The sequence below is a fragment of the Perca fluviatilis genome, chromosome 7 (genome assembly GCF_010015445.1).
Source record: "Perca fluviatilis chromosome 7, GENO_Pfluv_1.0, whole genome shotgun sequence".
Taxonomy (NCBI): Eukaryota; Metazoa; Chordata; class Actinopteri; order Perciformes; family Percidae; genus Perca; species Perca fluviatilis.
The window spans coordinates 37,898,619-37,911,355 of NC_053118.1; the positions used below are offsets into that span (position 1 = coordinate 37,898,619).

The following is a 12,737-nucleotide window of genomic DNA, read 5'->3' on the forward strand; positions in this document are numbered from 1 at the left end:
CTTTCCCCCTTTCTCTTTCTCGTTCTCCTAACCACAACCTTTCCCCGTTCTCGTTCTCCTAACCACAACCTTTCCCCGTTCTCGTTCTCCTAACCACAACCTTTCCCCCTTTCTCTTTCTCGTTCTCCTAACCACAACCTTTCCCCTTTCTTGTTCTCCTAACCACAACTTTTTCCGGTTCTCGTTCTCCTAACCACAACCTTTCCCCTTTCTCGTTTACCTAACCACAACCTTTCCCCTTTCTCGTTTACCTAACCACAACCTTTCCCCTTTCTCGTTTACCTAACCACAACCTTTCCCCTTTCTCGTTTACCTAAACACAACCTTTCCCCTTTTTCGTTTACCTAACCACAACCTTTCCCCTTTCTTGTTTACCTAAACACAACCTTTCCCCCTTTCTTGTTTACCTAAACACAACCTTTCCCCTTTCTTGTTTACCTAACCACAACCTTTCCCATTTCTTGTTTACTTAACCACAACCTTTCCCCTTTCTCGTTCTCCTAACCACAACCTTTCCCCTTTCTCGTTTACCTAACCACAACCTTTCCCCTTTCTCGTTTACCTAACCACAACCTTTCCCCTTTCTCGTTTACCTAACCACAACCTTTCCTCTTTCTCGTTTACCTAACCACAACTTTTCCCATTTCTCGTTTACCTAACCACAACCTTTCCTCTTTTTCGTTTACCTAACCACAACTTTTCCCAGTTCTCGTTCTCCTAACCACAACCTTTCCCCTTTCTCGTTTACCTAACCACAACCTTTCCCATTTCTCGTTTACCTAACCACAACCTTTCCCATTTCTCGTTTACCTAACCACAACCTTTCCCCTTTCTCGATAAAATCGTGACTTGTTCACAAAATAAACGAGAAAATCGTGACCTGTACACGAAGCAATAAGTCAAAATAACGTGACCATTTTACGAACTGGCGTCAGACCGGATTGGGTTTTTAGGACTTGTCGCGGTTCTGGATCAGTGCTGCTAGCTAACGAGCTAAAACATGAAGAAGAGAGCCCAGTGGACTTATAGTTGACATGGTTTTAGGTTTCTCTCCAAAGTGCCTTAATGTTCTGTTGTATAGATCGGATTAACCTGCTGTTTGCGAGCTAATAGACCGAGAACAAACCGAAGCTAATTGAACCACATTTAAAATGTCGGGGGGGTGTGTTAACGTTGGTTTGGGGTGAGGTGGATTTAGTGATGTTTTAGAAGGAAATACTACTGTATGGCCACAGTGTTATTATTATTATTAAGTCACATCACAAAGAGCTCACATGACTTGGGTTGTTTTTCTACATTTTTTAAAAGTGTGTTTAAACTACAAGTTGTGATTTGTTGCATGTTGTAAATTAAAGGCTCATTGCACCATTTCTGTCTCATCTCATCATTTGTTTGTGTGTGTTTCATGTGTGTACTAAAAGCAACCGATGGCGAGTAAGTAATTGTATTTGATTCTGTCTTAAAGCAACATACACGTGTCAAAATACACACAAAATGAGAGACATTTTCTCTCTCTCTCTCTCTCTCTTTCTCTCTCTCTCTGTCTCTCTCTCTCTCTCTCTCTCTTTCTCTCTCCTTTTACTCAACTGGCATGAGATAGGATATATATATATATATATATACGATATATATAAGACTATATATATATATATATATATGTATATATGTATATATATGTGTATATATATATATATATGTATATATATGCATATATATATGTATGTGTGTATATATATATATATATATATGTATATGTATATATGTATATATGTGAGTTATTTGGTGTGTTTCTGTGAATGAAATAGGCTATGACTAGTCTGGCTATCACGAGAACAAGCTCAATATTTTAAAATTCTTGTAGAGAAACAAAGATCCCGAATACTGTGTTGTTTTTCTTCCGCCAAACCTTGTTCAGAAAAAGGCTTTAACGCGGCTCTCTATCGCCGACCTCCACTATGTATATTATAGGTTGTTGGGTTAAAATCTAGTTAAAATAAGAGCTCTCTTAATTGTATGCCGAATTAAAATAAATAAAAGCCTAACTCATGTATATGGAGGGGAGAATTCTTTATGAAAAAGCTAAAACAGTATGGTTGATAAAAGCGAGGGACAGTTAACGCTGCTGTTTTCAGCTTCTCTCGTCTTTAACGTCGAACTAACTTCCTCTTTTCTTCGTTTCATTGCTAAAAAAAAAAAATATATAGAAAATCTTTCCTGCGTGTTTTGTATCTTACAGCAAAACCAGCTGTTTAAAATCTGCCGTTAAAATTGTGAAAAGGGCCCGAATACTGTGTTGTTTTTCCTCCGCCAAACTTTGTTCAGAAAATAGCCTTTTCAACGCGTCTCTCTATCGCCGACCTCCGCTATGTATGTTATAGGTTGTCGGGATAAAAGTTAAAATCTAGTTAAAATAAGAGCTTCTTTGTGAGTTAATTGTATGCCGAATTTTCAAGCATACCCTTCCGATAAAAAAAAATGTGAGGATTTAATAATGGACTATCACTCAGCTGACAAAAGCCCGTAAAATGAGTTCTTTTGTGTGTTGCTTGTATGCCGAATTTCTTAGTCTAAATTAACAATTTAACAAAATCCAAATTCAATTTTGTCCAGGTGAGAAATTCTTTATGAAAAAGCTAAGTAAATGTAAATTGTGAAGTTTTACTCATGGGATATGGAATGGCGATTTCCCTGCATATAATATAATGGCATGTTTCGTGGATGAATCATTGTAAAACATTATGACAATGCACACTAAGAACACAAATCTGTCGTTAAGGATTGAAATAGGACCCCGAATACTGTGAGATGAACTTTGTAGGTCTGACATTCACTGACTAGGCTACCGCTGTAGGTTGTATGGATAAAAGTTAAAATCTAGCTAAAATAGGAGCCCATTGGTGTTTTTGTTTAATGCCAAATTTTTCAGTCTAAACTTAAGATTTAAAAAAGTCCTAACTTGTGTTTGGTGAGGTGAGAATTCCTAATGAAAAAGCTAACCAAATATTAAATGTGAGGTTTTACTAATAAAATGTGGTTAAGCAATTCACCGGCATACGATATAACGGCATGTTTCGTGGATTAATTATTGTTAAAAATTACAACAATCCACATTATACTAAACATAAGAATAAATAACTTGTTGTGTCTAATGTTACATATATTGTGTGTTTTCATGTTCTGCAGTGAGACAGCAGCACCCCTCTCTCCTAAGACTATAGACATAATATAGACTAGTACCCTTTATTTAGAAATAATATAAATATAGGGCACTAATATAGACGGTCATCTGCTGCCACCTGGCGGTGAGTTAGTGAAACTGCATTGAATTGTTTCCAACGATTGCTCGCCGCCGTTGTAGGATATCAGCTATTTTAATGGTTCTTAAAGTTATAATCTTATTAAAACAAGACGTCATTGGTGTGTTAATTGAAAGCCGAATTGTGTAGTATAATCTTTCCATTAAATAAAACTCTAATTCATGTTTGTGGAGGGGAGAATTATTTATGAAAAAGCTAAAACAACTATAAATTGTGAGATTTTAATAACGGAATATGGTTTGGCGGTTATCTAACGGCATGTTTCGTGAATTAATTGTTAAACATTACAGCAATGCACACAAAGGACACGTGCATTAGTGTTAATTTCGTCAGACGAGACAAGACTAAATATGTTCGTCAACGACCTTTTTTTTTACCAGGACTAAGACGAGACGATGACGAGACTGCGCCGATGTCCAAAAACGCTGACTAAGACTAAATTAGCATGCATTATTGTTGACGATAAAAGACGAGACTAAAATGTTTGGCATAAAATAAAAACTAAGATAAAATCTCTCTTCATTTTCGTCTACAATCGTCTCTACTTTTTCATCATGAGATAGAATATTCAGCTGTTACCGAGACCCGGTGCTACGGCACCGACAGGTGCCTTAACGACCGTTATCTACCGGACCGAATAGCCTGCGCTTCTCTCTGATGCTCCTAAACAGACCATCGCTGCATGGGGCGCTAGTTAACACTACACTTGGCAGCAGGTAACGTTAGCATACCGTTAGCTAGCAGTTGGATTAAACACGGTTACAATGCTGACAGCTAAACGGTGTAAAGGTTTGTCTTTATTTCACTGTGTAGGATTCCAACACGAGACGTACGACAGTCTGTAGCTGCCGTTGTCTGAAAAACAACATATGTTGCATTCACTTGAAATATGCCTCGCCAGTTTCGTGCTGCATTTATTTTAGTGTAAAATATCCTTTCCTCATGCAGTGGTTGTTTTTGTCATTTACTGGTGAAATAAGGAAGAGGCTCAATATATATATATATATATATATATATATATATATATATATATATATATAAGCATTTATTTATTTTTATAACTATTTGTCTGAAATGGTTATCAGAAATAATTTATTTAAAAAAAAGACTAAAATGTTTTGACTAAAACTTGACTAAGATGGCGAGACTTTTAGTCGACTAAAACTTTTTTGGCACAAGACTAAGACTAAATTAAAAATAGGTGACAAAATTAACACTAACGTTGTTCGGTTCTTTAAGAATCTCCCCACCGAACGGGGCGTCAGGAGAGGACACGTTTTTATGACTCGTTGTGGTTTTTTATTTACACTGAGTGATTGTCCACATACAGTTGTTTAGTCCACAAATAGCAGGTTATAAACCTGTAGAAATAGAAAGGCTATGGTGTAAACAACAATATTAGCCACATACATAATATACCATATTCTGAATAATATACACATATAAAGAGAATATAAATTTCAATCTAGGCAGTACTTAATATTATTAATATTATAATATACATAGTGTTTAAACTGAATGACTGAACAAAGCACATATATCTAAACACAGACGGGCTTATACGGCAGTGTGTTATGGAACGCCAAAAAGCTCACATTACGTCACATTCCTACCTGTTTTGAACGGTCAGGACGTCGTTTTCTACATCGTCTAATGACAAAACGCTGTAAAAAGCGCCGTGGTTGGCTCATCTAACGCCACTTTTAATGTGGCTCAGTACGCATAACATAACGCGTCAGAAGACATGTAGTATATATATGTTAATGAGTTCCACCCTGTCTTTTTCTAAGCCAATACATTTGGACTGTCATCACCCAATCAGTAAAGAACAACAACAGACCACATTAATCCAACCCAGCACAAGTATGAACAAAGCTCGGTGGATTTGGGAGATTCTTTTTTTTTGTACAGTTTATTTTCTATTAGTTTGGCAATCGGTAAACTAAAATTGTAGGCAGATAAACTGTATTGTGTTTACATTAAATAGGTTATCACTCGTAGAAGGTTTGCTGCAGATATAATTAACTAAAGGCCACTGATATTGTCCTAATTCGCTCTTGGTAAAATAAGTGCACCAACATCCAACCATCTAATTAAAACCACAGACTTTCATTTAGCAAAATGAATGAGCTAGTTTTGATTGATATTGCTGCATTGTATCTACATATTAAGTAAATAATGTCTAAATCCTAAAATAACGTCCCCCTACTTTTATTAACATAATAGAACCAATATAACCATCCAGTTTATTTGAAGAGCCACAATCCAAACATAATGCAAGATATCCACCAGGGGGCACTCACACACTAGAAATTCGTTTTTAACAGGCTTTAAAGACTTAAAGTTTATACATCCGTACCAACAACGTATTGATGTAACAAGTCCACCAACATGCTTAGGCCTACTTCCTACATCATTAGGTAAAAGGAGATGTAGGTAAGACTACAAGTAAGTGGCCTAATGATAATAAAGTAAATAGTGAAATTCTAGGCTTTCAACTGGGAGTAGCTTATATTGGTGTGTGCAACTGACTGTTCAGCAAATGCACAACTTGTGTGTAAGCTTTCATTCTGCAGGTCTTGGTTTGGATGCAGCAGCACAGACGATTGGAGGCAGAGCAGCAAGTGTGTTCCTACATGATGCACCTTGAAACCTGGTCTGGTAGAACTTCTCCACGGAGAGCATATCTGATTAGGTTTTCAGCCACCTTCATGGTATTGTGTATGGTCGACTTCCTGGCCTGTGGAAAGCTGGGTTTCCCTCCACTTTCATCATTTTAAGCACATATTTAAAAATTTTACTAAAAGAAATGCTAGTCTGTGCTTATTCCCATCTGCTCTCACTCTCCTAATCGAGGATGGAGTTGTGAACAGCTGCAGGTTCAAAACTTGCCACAAAAAAATGTCAAGGACTCTGGTGCATCTCATAAAATTATAATGTAATGGAAAAGTTTATTTATTTTTTTCAAAAAGTGAAACTGTCATATATTCTAAATTTATAACACATAAAAGGAAATATTTCAGGCCTTTTTCTCCTTTTAGTCTTGATGATTACAGCGTACAGCTCATGGAAATGAAAAATCTGTATCTCAAAATATTAGAATATTATAACACAGAATGTATAATACAGAAATGTGGACGTGAGAAGAATCAATCATCAAGATTTAAAAAAGAAGAAGACAAATGATAAACTTTATGTGATGAATCTAGAATATATGAAAGTTTTTCACTTTTTGAATAAAGTTACAGAAATAAACTTTTCCACGACACTATAATTTTATGAAATGCACCTTTATCGCTACATGGCTTCATTTAAAAACAAAAGAACATACACACACACACACACACACATAATATATATATATATATATATATATATATCTTCTGTATGTCTCTTTAGAGTTTGTAAAACCCTTTGAGCTGCATTTAATGTGTGAAAGGTGCTTTACAAACAAAATATTATTATATTGATCTGTAGTTTCATCTTCTTTATGAATGAGTGAACATGACGGCATTAAAAACAGACCCAGAGTTAAACTGTCACGTGTTTTATTCAACAGGAGACACAAGTTACTCTGATTCATCAGGTAGTAACAGATTACTCTTATTCATCAGATAGTAATAGATTACTCTTATTCATCAGGTAGTAATAGATTACTCTGATTCATCAGGTAGTATCATCAGGTAGTAATAGATTACTCTGATTCATCACGTAGTAACAGATTAACGACAGATGTTGCTCTCCCCTACATAATGAACAGGTTCATAATTACCACATGCAATTATAATTTTACAATGTTTGGGTATAGCGTCGTATTGATTAGTAGTGCGGTTCAATACACACTTAACAACATCAAAGTAGTCTTTGCTTATAAAATTAAGTCCATCAGGAGTTCCTTCTCCTTTACACACATTTCCGACCACACTGATACGCGCTTTGATGAAGGAATTACTATCCCTAGAGTAAAGGAGTCCAACCATCTTATCGTAACATTGTTGAGGAGTCATGTTCGGTGCGATATGGTTCATTTCAAACGGTGTCTTTTTACGAGCACCGTCAACAGAGATCAGAGCAGCAGAGAGCAGCAGAACACTGGCAAAGATAGAGATCTTCATGTTCATCTGGAGAACACAGAGTTATAAAAGCTGTTAGAGACTTTACTCTGACATGTCTAACATCTCATTATATTAATATATACAGTGCCCTCCACAATTATTGGCACCCCTGTTTAAGATGGGGTCATGGACTTCTAAAAATTCTCCTTTTTTTTAAACAACATAGAACTCAAATGCCACAAAAGAGAAAAATCCAACCTTTTATTTAAGTACATTACTTTGGTGGTAAAAAAAAAAAAAATCGCATTTAGAAAAAGAAAACTTGAAATCATGTGTCCCACAATTATTGGAACCCCTAACAATTCTGCTGAAAAATTGAATAGATTTTTTTTTAAATATATTTTTCTGTAGTTGCTAAAGTTGGTCAGGGTATCTAGGAACTTTTAAATAGTAATTCATGACTTCCTGTTTCCCTGGGGTATAAATATGACATGACACAGAGTCCTAATTCTCTTACCCATTAGTCAACATGGCAAAGACAAGATAACACACAATTCAAGTAAGGCAGATGTGTGTCGACCTTCGTAAGTCAGGCAATGGCTACAAGAAAATAGCCACTGCCTTATAGCCCCTGATCTACAGTCAGAGGAATCATTAAGAAGTTTAAAACAACTGGAACAGTGACAAACAAGGCTGGAAGAGGTCCCAAGTTTATCTTGCCACAACGCACAGTGAGGAGGATGGTAAGAGAAGTAAAAAAAAGTCCTAAGCTCACTGTCACAGAATTGCATCAAAGAGTGGCATCTTGGGGTCACGAAGTCTCCAAAACAACCATCAGACGCTCTCTACATGCCAACAAGCTGTTTGGGAGGCATGCAGGGAAAAAGCCTTTTCTCACTAACACTCACAAACGTAAACGTCTGGAGTTTGCTAAGCGGCACTGGGACTTCAACTGGGATCGTGTGCTTTGGTCAGATGAGACTAAGATTGAGCTTTTTGGCAACAAACACTCTAAGTGGGTCTGGCGTAAAACAAAAGATGAGTATGCCGAAAAGCACCTTCACCACCGTGAAGTATGGTGGAGGATCTGTGATGCTTTGGGGCTGTTTCTCTTCCAAAGGCCCTGGGAACCTTGTTAGGGTGCATGGCATTATGAATGCTTTGAACTACCAGGACATTTTAAATAAAAACCTAACGCCTCTGCCACGGAAAGCTGAAGATGGGTCGTCACTGGGTCTTTCAGCAGGATAATGATCCTAAACATGTGGCAAAATCTACACAAAAATGGTTCAGCAGTCACAAACTCAAGGTCCTCCCATGGCCATCTCAGTCCCCAGACCTCAACCCAATCGAAAACCTGTGGGGTGAGCTAAAGAGGAGAGTGCATGAGAGAGGACCCAGGACTCTGGATGATCTAGAAAGATTGTGCAAAGAAGAATGGTCAAAGATCCCTCTCTCTGTGTTCTCCAATCTTGTGAAATGTTATAGAAGGAGATTAAGTGCTGTCTTGTTGGCAAAAGGGGGTTGTACAAAGTATTAACATCAGGGTTTTTTTTTTCTAAATGTGTGATTTTTTTTTTTACCACCAAAGTAATGTACTTAAATAAAAGGTTGGATTTTTCTCTTTTTTTGCATTTGAGTTCTATGTTGTTTAAAAAAAAAGGAGAATTTTTAGAAGTCCATGACCCCATCTTAAACATGGGTGCCAATAATTGTGGAGGGCACTGTATAACCTGTTAGACTTTACTCTGACATATCTAACATCTCTTTATATTATCATATACAACTGTTAGAGACACTCAATCACTGACATGCAGCCAACTCAGGTATCAGAGAACCCTCCAACTACTACACCACATTTAGTAGTTTAGATAAACAGTAGTTTATTTAAACTACAGTAGTTTATTTAAACTACTGTGTGTGTGTGTGTGTGTGTGTCTGTGTGTGTGTGCGTGTCTGTGTGTGCGTGTGTGTCTGTGTGTGTGTCTGTGTGTGAGTTTGTGTGTCTCTGTGTGTGTGTCTGTGTGTGAGATTGTGTGTGTGTGTGTGTGTGTGTCTGTGTGTGCGTGTGTGTGTCTGTGCACGTTTGTGTGCGTGTCTGTGTGTGCGTGTGTGTGTGTGTGTGTGTGTGAGAACAAAAACTAAAGAAATTAGGGTCTACAAGTGCAAAAAAAAAAGTCCTGAAAAAAAGTGTGTGAAGGTTCAGAAAAAAAGTCTCCAAAAAGCTCAGCGAAAAGCATCAACAAAAACTTCTAAAAATGCTTTTAAACTTCTTTCTGAATGTTCAATGTGCATAATTATCAGATTTGGCTTTTCACTTAAAGCCCATGTTGCAAGTTAACCACCACTCTTGATTAATAGGTACATTTGGCACTCAATATATGTATATCATTGTTAAAAATGTCTCCAAATAGTGTTAAAGGCCAGTTTTTGTCAGATTTTTGTCGTTTTTGGTATTAGTGGGTTTTTTCCGGAATTCGGTGATGACGTCACGTTGGGGAGACGTGTATCAGCCTAATACTGTAACTATGGTGACTGACTGGGATGAGGAAGAGGCGTTTTTACTGTCAGGGAATAGCACCAAGTGAAAGTCAATGTTTTATTTATATCTAGTGACAGTGATCATGTCGTTAGTTCAGATAAGTACCGGTAAACTTATCTAGATCTAGAAAATACAAGGCATCATGCTAGCTATGTGCCAACTTGCCAGTCCCACCTGTGAAATCCCCCGATGGTTGTAAACACATAGATATGATTGATATCATGATTAGATATCTCACGTTTTGATGATAGCCTACTAGCTCCAGTAACAATATATTTGCCTGGTGTTTATTTATTACTTGGACGGGGATGCTGTTCAGCTTTTCACAAGTTTAGACAGCTAACTAACGCTACACCGACGTTTCGCTAACGTTTCGGAGTTTCCTATATCGGCCCACGTTGTCAACATAAGACTTGTGGCGTTAGTGCTCCTCTTTGTACCATAACTCTATTGAATGAAACGTTAAACTTCGGCCTCTACGGATGGTTTTGTTAGTTAGTTAGCTAGTTACACACAAAGCTAACTGGCTATAGTTAGCTACCCTGTACGTATGCTAGCAGACATTAGCTAATGTTGCATAGCCAGCAAGCAGCTTCGGCAAGCTAACCTCGACAGCTAACACATCCATGTGTCTCCATTTCAAAACATCACTGCAGATTGACTGCTTTTAACAGCAGAGGTTGATTGTGGGCAACATACTGTCTCGGTTAGCTCGCCGAAACTACTGCCGATTGACGAAGTTGCTGGCTGGCTACGCAACGTTAGCTAATCCCGCTAGCATGCCAGTTAGATTTGTGTGTAGTGTTACAAAAAAAACACCTATTTCGTAGGAGCGAAGCTTAATATTTCATTCAATAAAAGTATGATACAAAAGGAGCACTAACGCCACATGTCTTGTGTTGACAACGGGGACGCAGCTCCGAAGGCAGTTGTAATACCGGTATTTAACTAGCAGTCTAAGCTAACGCTGTTGCGCTAACGTTAGCAAACGTCGGCGTAGCGTTAGCTAGCTGTTTAAACTTGTGAAAAGCCGAATAGCATCCCCGTCCAAGCTGCCTTTCACTTCCCCCCCAATATTATTATACACATAATAAAGACACATTGACTCGGTCGAGACCAAAAGCCATATTTTGCCAGACCAGTGCCAGAAACCGGGACAGTGAACCGAGACGGGGCTTTCGCCTGTCGTCTCCCCAACGTGACGTCATGCAATGCATTGAGGGGAAAGACAAACCGCTGTAAAATAGTACCTACTTTTTCGTGTTATATTCTGTTTTGTGATACCTAACAACATCAAATACATGAATAACAGTTTAAATGTTTATTACCAACAACCAATTACCACAAATTCATAGGAAAATTAAACTTGCAACATGGGCTTTAAGATTACAGAAATCTATGAACTTCTTATGTAACATTTGTTCATTACATTTGTTTGATAAATGTCTCATTTCTTTGGAGTTCTGCAGAGCTCATAAACTCCCAAAATGATTATATTGATTGCCAATATAGTGTGCACACAATACAATACCTGCACACAGGATAAAATACATTTCATATACAGGTTCGTACAGAATCAGAGAAGTTTTAATGTGTTAAAGACACACAAGAATAATAATATAAAGTATATTTACCTGAATGACAGGAGAGAGATGAGTTGTAGAGTCAGCAACAGGAGGGATACCTAAAATATCACATGATAAGAAACACACTACGTTACATCACATTTAACTACGTTACATAACAGTTAACAATTTGTAATAAAAGGGTAAAAAAATAGGGTAAAAATAGCCCCGAAAAAAGTAAAAAAACTGCTGAAAAAAAAGGTAAAAGTAAGAATTCACAAAAGAAAGCTTTGTGCTCATAGCTGAACCAAAATCAGAAGCTTAAATGTGTCAAAGACAGAATAGTAATATCATACTATAATACCTGAATGACAGGAGAGAGATGAGTTCTAGAGTCAGCAGCAGGAGGGATACCTAAAATATCACACGATAACAAACACACTGTTACATCACATTAAACTACGTTACATCACATTAAACTACGTTACATCACATTAAACTACGTTACATCACATTAAACGTCAAGGTCATTTAGAAAACAATTGAAAAAAAGGACCAAAAATGTCCAAAAAAGGGACCAAAAATGTCAGAAAATGACTAATATTGTATTTGTGTTTGTTTGTAACCCTAACTACAAGAATTAATCCAAAAATCAAAATAACAACAACAAAAAAGTCGCCAAATTTGCCCAAAATGTAAAAAAAAAGTGACTAATTTTTTTTGCAGGGAAAAATCATCAAAAACAATTGTCCAAAAATCAACAACAAAAGTTGGCAAAATAATAAAAAAATGCAACCAAAAAGTTAAATAAGTGACAAAATGTTGTAAAAAAACCTAACAATCGTCAAAAAAACATCAGAAAAACAATGAAGGTGAGAGAATAGTTAAAAGTTGAAGAAAAGTAGGTCTTACCGAAGAGCTGGTGGAGAAAGTTTCAGGAATGAAGGTCCAAAAATGTTGAAATCTAAAAGTCTGAAGATGAAAAAAAAGAGGAGCAGAACTCTGACACGATGCAAATCTGAAGAATGTTCAGACAGAGAAATGAAATAATCTCTCAGTCTTATATCCTCCCACAGAGAGGGGTTGTCTCTGAAACAAACAGCTGAATGTCATCTCCATATACGGTAAACATTCAGCTGCAGGATCACACATCACACCCACTGGTCCTAATTTAAATACACGTTACAGACGGTCAAAGATGACCGCGGAAAACCAAAAAGAGGAAGTTAAGATGTTTTCACACTTTTCTTCCGATGCA

General features: G+C 37.1%; 1 long non-coding RNA gene across 1 annotated transcript; it reads right to left on the bottom strand.

Annotated features, from left to right (window-relative positions):
* Window positions 1-6,963: 6,963 nt before the first annotated feature.
* Window positions 6,964-12,507, bottom strand: LOC120562672. Its single transcript, XR_005639805.1, has 4 exons — window positions 12,392-12,507; window positions 11,844-11,893; window positions 11,549-11,598; window positions 6,964-7,438 (listed from the first exon to the last, which is right to left on the bottom strand). It is a non-coding gene; the product is annotated as an uncharacterized LOC120562672 (long non-coding RNA).
* Window positions 12,508-12,737: the final 230 nt, after the last annotated feature.